Below are 9712 nucleotides of genomic sequence, written 5' to 3'. Positions count from 1 at the left end.
TGGAGACCGACCGGCAAGGACTCTACTCTGATTCTGGCTGGTAATGAACTCCTTGCATGATCCCTGGTCAGGTCCTTATATAGCCTCTGCTCCCGCCTTCAGTCTCTGTCCTGTGTGTGGCGTTTGTCCGTTAACTCACCGGTTCCCATGTTTTGGCGGCATCCACAGGAACGGTGCTGGAACAGTGAGATGAACGACAGTACCCAGGGGAAGTTGAAGGTTGACAAGGCGGGATTAACTTAAGGCTTAGAGAGGATGGGTGGAGTTTTTTCGTGAAGGCGCCGAGGATTTAGCGGGTGCTAATGTCAGGGGTGTTGTGATGGCTTCCTGTTCCTCAGTTCTGGGTGGTCGTGAAGTTGACTCACTGTCTGTACTGTACGTGCACTATTCTTTAATGTTTATTTTAAAAAATAAGTGGAGTATCACGTGCTCTTGTAAATAGCAATTGCATGTTACAATATATATATATATATATAGAATTGCCCCAGAAAGTTTTGTTCTAGTCTTTTGGATCTTATCAAGTCCGAGGTTGCAATCCGTCACGATCATCTAACTACCAGGTACAAAATGCACAACTTACGTCAGCAGAGGCGTGATGGAACTTAACAGAACCGGCCTAATTTGTTCTTGATGGCTCGAAAGTTGAACCCCGGTCCTCCTGCTGGTTAGGCAAGCGCTGTAAACACTGATCTATGCACACACACACACACATACAAACACGCACGCGCCTATAATTATATTGTGTGCACCACTTAATTTATTTATTATACCATGCTTTCTGGTTGTGCATGTAGACGAAAGAAGAGGACATTCTCTGAAAACAATTGAAAAAGAACGGAAAAGCAGTCTAGATAAATAATGGTATTTGGCAGTGAGTCTTTTTTTATGCTGCATTTATTTCGTATTAGTGCACTGCGAAGCCTTCCATTAGCTGATAATGTTACTAAAGTATGAGGATTTTTAAATAACCATGCTACCTGATATTACTCAGTGGGTTTTAAGTAGATTACTTCAGAAAAATATACTTTCTCTCTCTCTCTCTCTCTCTCTCTCTCTCTCTCTCTCTCTCTCTCTCTCTCTCTCTCTCTCTCTCAGTATCACAGGAAGTTACTTCGTTGCGTCCCAGTTTTATTCGGAAGCGAAACTTTTTTTTTTTTATTTCGTTGAAAAAAGGTATAGTAATAATTATTTTCACGACCTGAAGGAAAATGTAACAATTTTTCTCTCAGGTCGTGAAGAAAATAATTACTATGAAAAGTGAGAAGCTGCAAAATGAATTTATGGTATATCTTTTTGTACGCTATTTCATGGCCGTTGCAAGAAACTATCTAATCATTGATTTTTCTCCATCATTTTCATGGTCTTAAGACAAAGTAAAAAAAAATTGCCTGTGAAAGAAGAGGCCTGGGTTTTTCAACCCTATGCCTTCTTTCCATTTGATCTTTTTAGCTGCCTTTTTGGTCTGGTAGAAAACAGCTCCGATTTTAATCACCCAGCGAGATGATTAGGCGCATTCTAGCGAAGGATTTCTCCGGCTAATCGTTTCAGTAGGCTTTTGTCTTTTGTAAATGGTGGGAGCCTCGTGCCACGGGGGCTTACTATTGCCTTTCTAACGGCTCATCCCCAATACAGTACTTAGAAATTTCTGTCTCTCAGCCCAAAGGAATGAGTAGGTGAGCCGTGGAAAGAAATTTTGGGGATCAGGGGACTGAAGAATAGAATTGGAAATGGGTTGATGCATTGTTTATCCTCTTGAATGGGTGGATGACAGGTCTTTTGATTTTAGAAAAACGCCGATGAAATTTTACCGTACTTCTTTGTAAAGTGTGTCAGATCGGTTAATGGACTGTGATGGAGCAGAAATTTCTCTCTCTCTCTCTCTCTCTCTCTCTCTCTCTCTCTCTCTCTCTCTCTCTCTCTCTCTCTCTCTCTCGTAATCATTCAAGACTTGTGCAAGACTTGCACTATGCTGTTATGTATAATGAACTTGATTTTATTCTTCATCCATATTTACTTTCTTCTCAAATACCGAGGCATAATTACCCCATTTTTTAAAAAATCGTTTGAAAGTAATATGAATGATAATAATAAAAAATATTCTTTCGTAAACTTCTAGATATACTTTTGGAAGTCATAACTGTACTATCCACGGTGTGATATGGTCCACGAGTAGGGTTAATCAGTCAGTAGAACAGTTTTGGTGTATTTTTGGCACTGAACGTCTGACGCTTGAAAATTCAGCTTCTTAAAACAACTGTTGCAGTTTGCTGTTGGGTAATGAGTCACTACTCCTCTTTGGTTTTGAACTTTTATGGTGTATGTAGTTGTCTGAAAAGAAAACTATTTTGCTGGCTTTGTCTGTCCATTCGCACTTTTTTTTTTCTGTCCGCACTTTTTCTGTCCGCCCTCAGATCTTAAAAACTACTGAGGCTAGAGGGCTGCAAATTGGCATGTTGATCATCCACCCTCCAGTCATCAAAAAAACCAAATTGCAGCTATCTAGCCTCAGTATTTTTTATTTTTATATTATTTAATGCTAAAATTAGCCATAATCGTGCTTCTGGCAACGATATAGGACAGGACATCACGGCCGGCTGAGAGTTTCATGGGCCGCGGCTCTTAAAGCCGAAACCACCGAAAGGATGCATCTGTTTTCGGTGGCCTTCATTATACGCTGTACAGAAAACTCGATAAAGCAGAAGTTTCGGCGCTTGTTTTTTTACCTTTTTTTATTTTTTTGAAGGTGATAGTGTCTCAATCAGATGCTGTATGTTTTGTATATGATGTTTATGAATAGGTTTCGTTTCTCAGTTTAAAACGTTTATTCATAATTCAAACGTTGCTAAGAAAGTCACAATGTCGTGAAGAATTGTGTTTTAATAACGATCGACAATTATTTAAGTTGTATTATTTGCCAGAGATAAAAACAACGACTTTCGCACATTTACAACAATTATAATAAAGCTTTTTTTTATATAAATTATATATTGGCCCGAGAAAACGCTGATTAATGATAAGAAACATTTATTTTTGAGCTAGGTGTTCATTTTCTTAAAAAAACGCACACACACATGCACAAACACACCACACACACATACACACCGAATGATCTGGAGAAAACCATATAGTATTTAGAGCAGTCATGTTGTATCAGCTGTAAAAAACTACAGTTACGGAGTTTTGTAATAAAAAGGGGCAGAAAACGGAAAAATCAACGGAATCTCAAGCATGTCGGCATGCAAAGGGCCATCGCTGTACGTCCCGTTGCCCTTGAATATTGTGCTTTCAGTCTGCTACTTCTAACTGTTATAACTAATAGCGCAATAGCTCTTTCTTCTCCCGTTATATCTTTTCATTTCAGGAAACGTAGTTAGTAAATGTAAGGGTGATTCCTCGAAAAAAATTGTTGAGGAGACTCTACTGTAGTGGTATTCTCTCTCTCTCTCTCTCTCTCTCTCTCTCTCTCTCTCTCTCTCTCTCTCTCTCTCTCTCTCTCTCTCAAAAATCGTATGGGTCGTTACGTATACAAAACAGTACAGTACACTATCCATCATACTGAAATTTATTGGAGTCTCCAGTAGTATGGGTTAAAAAATTATACTACTATAAATCCTTTATCTAACAGCAGTTTCTCTCTCTCTCTCTCTCTCTCTCTCTCTCTCTCTCTCTCTCTCTCTCTCTCTCTCTCTCTCTCTCTCTCAAAAATCGTGTGGGTCGTTACTTATACAAAACAGTACACTACCAATCATACTGGCAATCATGTTTGTTGATGGGAATCAAGTTCAGAAGAAAACCTGCTACTTCAAAAAAGTTTTGTTTATGTTTGCCGGATATTTACACGAGATTCTTACAGCGTAGCAAATTTTGTTTGCTGTGCCAGCCAGCATAATGTATTCTATCATCATTGGTTTTTCAGGGACGCCGACACGTTACTTTCCTTCACGCCTATGTAGTTGTTGCACATCAAAAAATAAATACAATTTTAAAAATACGAGAGATTTTGAGTAGGCACTGGAATAACAAGTGGGTCTTTCCCACTTCTTTTCTCTGCTGTTGCAATTAATTTGCTGTCTTTCCTCTCCTTTCAGTGAAATATCTTTCATTATTTGGCCTCGCAATTCGGTCTGCTCTGCTTCATTTGAACTGAATCATCGCCAGAGACATTGTTACTTCCATAGCCTAAATCTATAAACATTCATTTTTAATGATTTATTTAGTGTCCGTAAGGTCTTTTGTTTTTCTCTCTGTGCTGTATGCTTCTTCTTTTGCTTTGTTTGAACATTAACTGTTGGTTCGCATTCGCAAGCAGTTATTTAGTTTTTATAAAAATGTATTCTCTTTCAGATATATATTTAATATACTTTTATAAAAATGTATACTCTCTCTCTCTCTCTCTCAAATATGATGTAAAATATGTTCGCAAAATGAGGGGAAAATTACAAAATGGGAAATACAAGGAGAACTGGTAATTATATATCTTTTGCCGAGTTCATTACACCGCTAGTGAAATACAGCGCCCTTTCTCTTAATTGCCAGTTAGGGTCAAAGCATTCATATTCATTAATAACAGAAGGGTGTTTGGTAGGGCTTCTTTACATTTAATTACGTTAATTTTTTTAATTCATGTGCCTTTTTAGCGTTTTAATTCCGCCATGAACAGTATGGAGAGAAGGAATATACAGCTCATTTAGAAATTAGAAAAAATGTGATAGACCCACTTGAGGTTTTTAAGCTGCGTATTTTTGATCTTAGTTGGATTTTTTTTTATGACGGTAATAGCATTGTCATCGTGAATATTAAACGAATACATGAACTGTTTTCCACTCGTTACCTCATAAGACGAAGCCAGCCACCTACTGTGCATGGAGGTCAACCGTACTGATTAGAAGATAAAATGCTTTATCTCACGGAACGAGAGAGAGAGGCAAAGAGAAAGAAGGAGAGAGTTAGTTTTCCAGGAAAGCTCAGTAGGTCACCAAAAGTGGTGAAGCTAGCGCTGGAGATGTGGGAGAGACGGGGTTAATTCTAACACGTACGTACTCGGCTGCCAAAGGAAATTAGGTCTAGCTCTTTAACTCACGGTTCGGTTGGCTAACCGACCGGCGCGCTGCTCTTCGCGCTATCTTGCGGGGAAAGGAGGAATTAACAGTTCCCTGTCAGATGTATTTCAGGAATTTAGATTTATCTACTTTTTATGAGTAACCTTTACTTTTCGAAATGGACATAAAATTTGGAAGCTAACAATTTTTTTTTATTTAATTAGTAGTTAGACAAGTAAGACAGATATAGAAACGTATCGATGGCGTGCAACCTAGATGTTACGTCATGTAGCCGACAGCAAGAGCTTGTTCGACGTAATATGTTTGTAGCTCTTTTTTTTTTTTGTTTTGTTCTGTTAAGGATAAGACACCTACGAGACCCTTACTTCACAAATGTCACTTGTGTCCCAGAAACTCTGTTTATTTTGCTCTGAAGGTTATTTAGAAATGGCGTATGCGTTCTTAGTTTTGTGTGTTCGAGAGAAAATCTGTCCCGAGTTTTCCTTGTACAATAACAGAGTTAAAACAATACCAGACGTATAGTGGATAAAACACACACACACACACACACACACACACACACACACATATATATATATATATATATATATATATATATATATATATATATATATATATATATATATATATATATATATATATATATACTGTATATACATACATATATATTGGTCGAGTGAAACTAATACACAATTTATATTTTGTCGTATTCATACGCAGGGTACATCGATATGTACGGTATGTTTATGTTTTTAACGCAAGGGTGGTTGGGACGGACCACCTAACGCCCCTAGCGAGCTGACCTGATGGAAATAAAAGAGAGAGAGAGAGAAAATATGGCTTAGCGCATAGGGAAGGAGGGTAAGTGGTCATGGATCATTTAAAAACAGCAGCATGGCGAAAATTCCAACGCTTGGGAGTAGAGAGAAAGGTAACATCATCGAACCGTGTTAATCCGAGGTTTGTTGATTTATTTTTTCAGACCGCACGATGTTACATGGAAGATCTAAAAAGGGATTTTAAAGGTAAATTGAAATAGAAATAAATGTGTTTTAAATGAGGCAAAGTGCGTCATATATGTAATAATACCTTTAAATGTAGCATTTTCTTTTGCACGTTCTTAGTCTATAAAATTTGTGTTTTTGTTGATTATTAGTGGATAAACATTTTAGGGAAGACTATATATTTATTTCTTTAGGAATGCGGTATCATTGCCATTGGTATATCTCTAGGCCTCTCGTGATAATTTAGCTTCTGTTTATCATGTTATGGGACACTGCAAATAGACCGTACCCCGATGAGTATTTGGCAATAATTGAATGTTTCTTGGATATTATAATGCATGTTTTGATGGCACGGTACTGGTGGAAAACAAGAGCTTAAAGATTTTATTTGTTTACGTAGAAATGTTGCCACACAGTTGCAGTACTTAAATGAAAACATACGAACTGCTTTTTTATATTTCTGTAGGTAACTTTAAAGTGTCGGTGTAGCAGTCACAGAAAGGAAGATGCATACTAACAAAATTGAATAACAGCATGAAAACTGGAACGCTTTAGAAGCTAAATAAAACTGGCAAAGTCTTCCATATTGCATTGGCATCAACTTGACGCAGCCGAAGTACCTGTAGGGTTTGTGGTAGACCTGTGGAATGTTTACCCTTGTACCTCCTTTGGGCCCTTTTTAAAAAGCACAACTTTATGACGTCAGCAGGGAAAAATAAACGCACCAGAAACAAAAGAGTTCGTTTGAATTTTAGTTGTTGGTGGAGAACTTCGCAAGTAAATTTGGAAAGCGTTCAGATTTAATGGGGTGAGTCTGTGTAACTATTTGACGTTTATGCTTACTTGTGTTTTATTTATTTATTTATTTTTTATCATTTAACTCACACCTCTATACTATTGGGAAGGTTAGGTGGGTTAAGTTATGTCTGAATCAACCGAATCAATCGTTTAGAAACAAGATTTTGCTAATAATGGATAACGGTGAAATAGTGCTGTTTTAATATTATATATATATATATATATATATATATATATATATATATATATATATATATATATATATATATATATATATATATATATATATATATATATATATATATATATATATGTGTGTGTGTGTGTGTGTGTGTGTGTGTGTATACATATATATAATATATACAGTGTATATATAGAAATATATATATATATATATATATATATATATATATATATATATCTATATCTTATCAGTTATAATTCCTCTTGGGTATTATTTCCAAGGTAGAGCGAATTGGATAATAAATGACATGTGTAACTTAATGTTTATAAATAAAATATGTCACGATGATGTGATGAAATACACGCACACACATATATACTGTATATATATATATATATATATATATATATATATATATATATATATATATATATATATATATATATATTAATACAGCACTATTACACCGTTATCCATTATGACGATAATCTCGTGTTTCTAACCGACGTGGAATGTGATTCAGTCGATTCAGATAAACTTAACCCACCTAGCCTTCCCACCAGGAAAGTGGCGCAATTGTTAAACAATAAAAGCGAAAGAAACACACGAGTAAGCATAACCGCCAAATAATTACACAGAATCACCCCATTAAATCTGAATGCTTTCCAAATTTACTTGCGAAGTTCTCCACTAACAACTAAAATTCAAACGAACTAAAAAAAATAAATAAATAAAAAAAATAAATAAATAAAAATAAATAAATAAATATATATATATATATGTGTGTGTGTGTGTGTGTGTGTGTGTGTGTGTGTGTTTGCCTGTTTTTTGTTGATGAATATTTGTTTATTAGCGCATAAAACTATAAAAATATAAACGTTCATTGAAACCAAGATAAATAAAATATGCCTTTGCTGTGTACCAGAGGCATCAGACGTTACATCATAACGGAATTGTATGTTGTACCTACCGGACTTTAGTTGTTAAGGTGCCGGATAGAAAAACTCCCGTCTTTTTTTTTTTATTTGTGTTGGTTTGTTAACGGGTTTGTTTTTCTTTGGTGTTATGGTCCAGATGATTCGACCATAGGAATGGCTCTCTCTCTCTCTCTCTCTCTCTCTCTCTCTCTCTCTCTCTCTCTCTCTCTCTCTCTCTTCATCGTTATTTCAGTGGTCGTTGGAAATGATGGTGATGATAATGGTAATAATAATAATAATAATAATTATTATTATTATTATTATTATTATTATTATTATTATTATTATTTTTAAAGCTACTACTTGAATATAACACCATAGAAAATTCCAGTCTTTGGTTTTTGGTTTATCTGTTAAGATTTCGTTCTTTTGATGATGATTGCAACCAGATGTCTTTAACGATATCTTATCACGAGATCGCATTCTCTCCGAAATATATATGCATATTTATTCAACAAATGTTTCCCTCAGATTCAAATCCTGACTTTTCCGAGATGTGGAATCAGTGTTTTGCAAAAGAAGATCGCTTTGGTTTTCCGTCATTCCCTCTTGTTGATTGCCGGTTCTGTAATAATAAGTCAAGAATTTATTCATGAACAATGAATCTGAATTCAGTTCAGCCCCAGTTCATTTGTGAGCGACAATCGTTTTGTAGAACATTCCGTAGAGATGAATAAGAATGAACCTCGTTAACTAGCGTCTTTCATTTAACATTTAAGTTAGCCATCTGAATGACCCCGGATAAACATTTCATATAAACATAAAAAGACTCTGAATCCTCTCAGCCCTAGAGGGCCATGGGTAGCCCCAGGCAGACCAAGACATAACTCCCCGGGGCGAGACCAACTATTCCTAGTGGCTTTGGTAGGAACCACAGAGGAAAATCCTTTCTTGTTGCTTATTGCACCTCGTGGCGACTGCATCTGCCTCATAGCAACCGCGAGGAAGAAGATTGTGTCATCGGTTACAACTGCTCATTTGCAGTAGCTGTGAACAGTCATTAGGGGTCCTTTTTTTTTGTTATATAATGACGCGACATAGTATGTTGGTTGTTCGCTGAGAGTTCACAATGATAATGATGATGACTAGGGGAGGGAAAACGAATCTAATGATGAGGAAAATATTTATGAGGTGATGGGAGAAAGAGTATGAAGACGAGGAAGATGGCAGTGTTACGTGTATTATGATGATGGTAGTGATAAGGGGAAACATTAAGAAGACGATTGTTGGAATATGAAGGTAGCATAACGATGATGACGATAAAGATATAATGATAATGACAGTACAGAGTGGAGGAGGAGAAGGAGGACAGTACAGAATGGAGGAGGGGGAGGAAGAATACAGTCATGAACCAAGAACACTTTTTCCTTTCGTGGAAAACCTAGACATTACTCTACTTGTGGCTTACACTAAACAAACGTGCCAGTGCACCCTACGTATGTTATTATAATTTTCATTACAGTACTTTTATCTCTTAAAATCTTTAGTAGAGTCACGTTATTCAATATAATTGTTACGCGGGTATAGCTTTTCTGCGATTTTGTTCCCTTTCAAGGGATACATATTCGTGAAGTGTTTTCCGCGATACATGGACGTGAACCCACATACAGTATCCTTGTTATAAGTATCCTAAAAATATAAGCGTCGAAGACGAGACCTGGGAATCATTTTAAAGTATGGGCAGAGTTT

At 36.3% G+C, this 9712-nt stretch overlaps 1 protein-coding gene across 2 annotated transcripts in view; it reads left to right on the top strand.

The window, feature by feature from the left end:
- Positions 1–9712, top strand: part of LOC136847416 (uncharacterized) — a 117905-nt gene that overhangs the window by 72245 nt on the left and 35948 nt on the right. The gene's annotated exons all lie outside the window — the stretch shown is intronic.

This window comes from Macrobrachium rosenbergii, chromosome 16, assembly GCF_040412425.1.
Source record: "Macrobrachium rosenbergii isolate ZJJX-2024 chromosome 16, ASM4041242v1, whole genome shotgun sequence".
Lineage (NCBI taxonomy): Eukaryota > Metazoa > Arthropoda > Malacostraca > Decapoda > Palaemonidae > Macrobrachium > Macrobrachium rosenbergii.
This window is presented reverse-complemented; position numbering and strand designations above follow the sequence as displayed.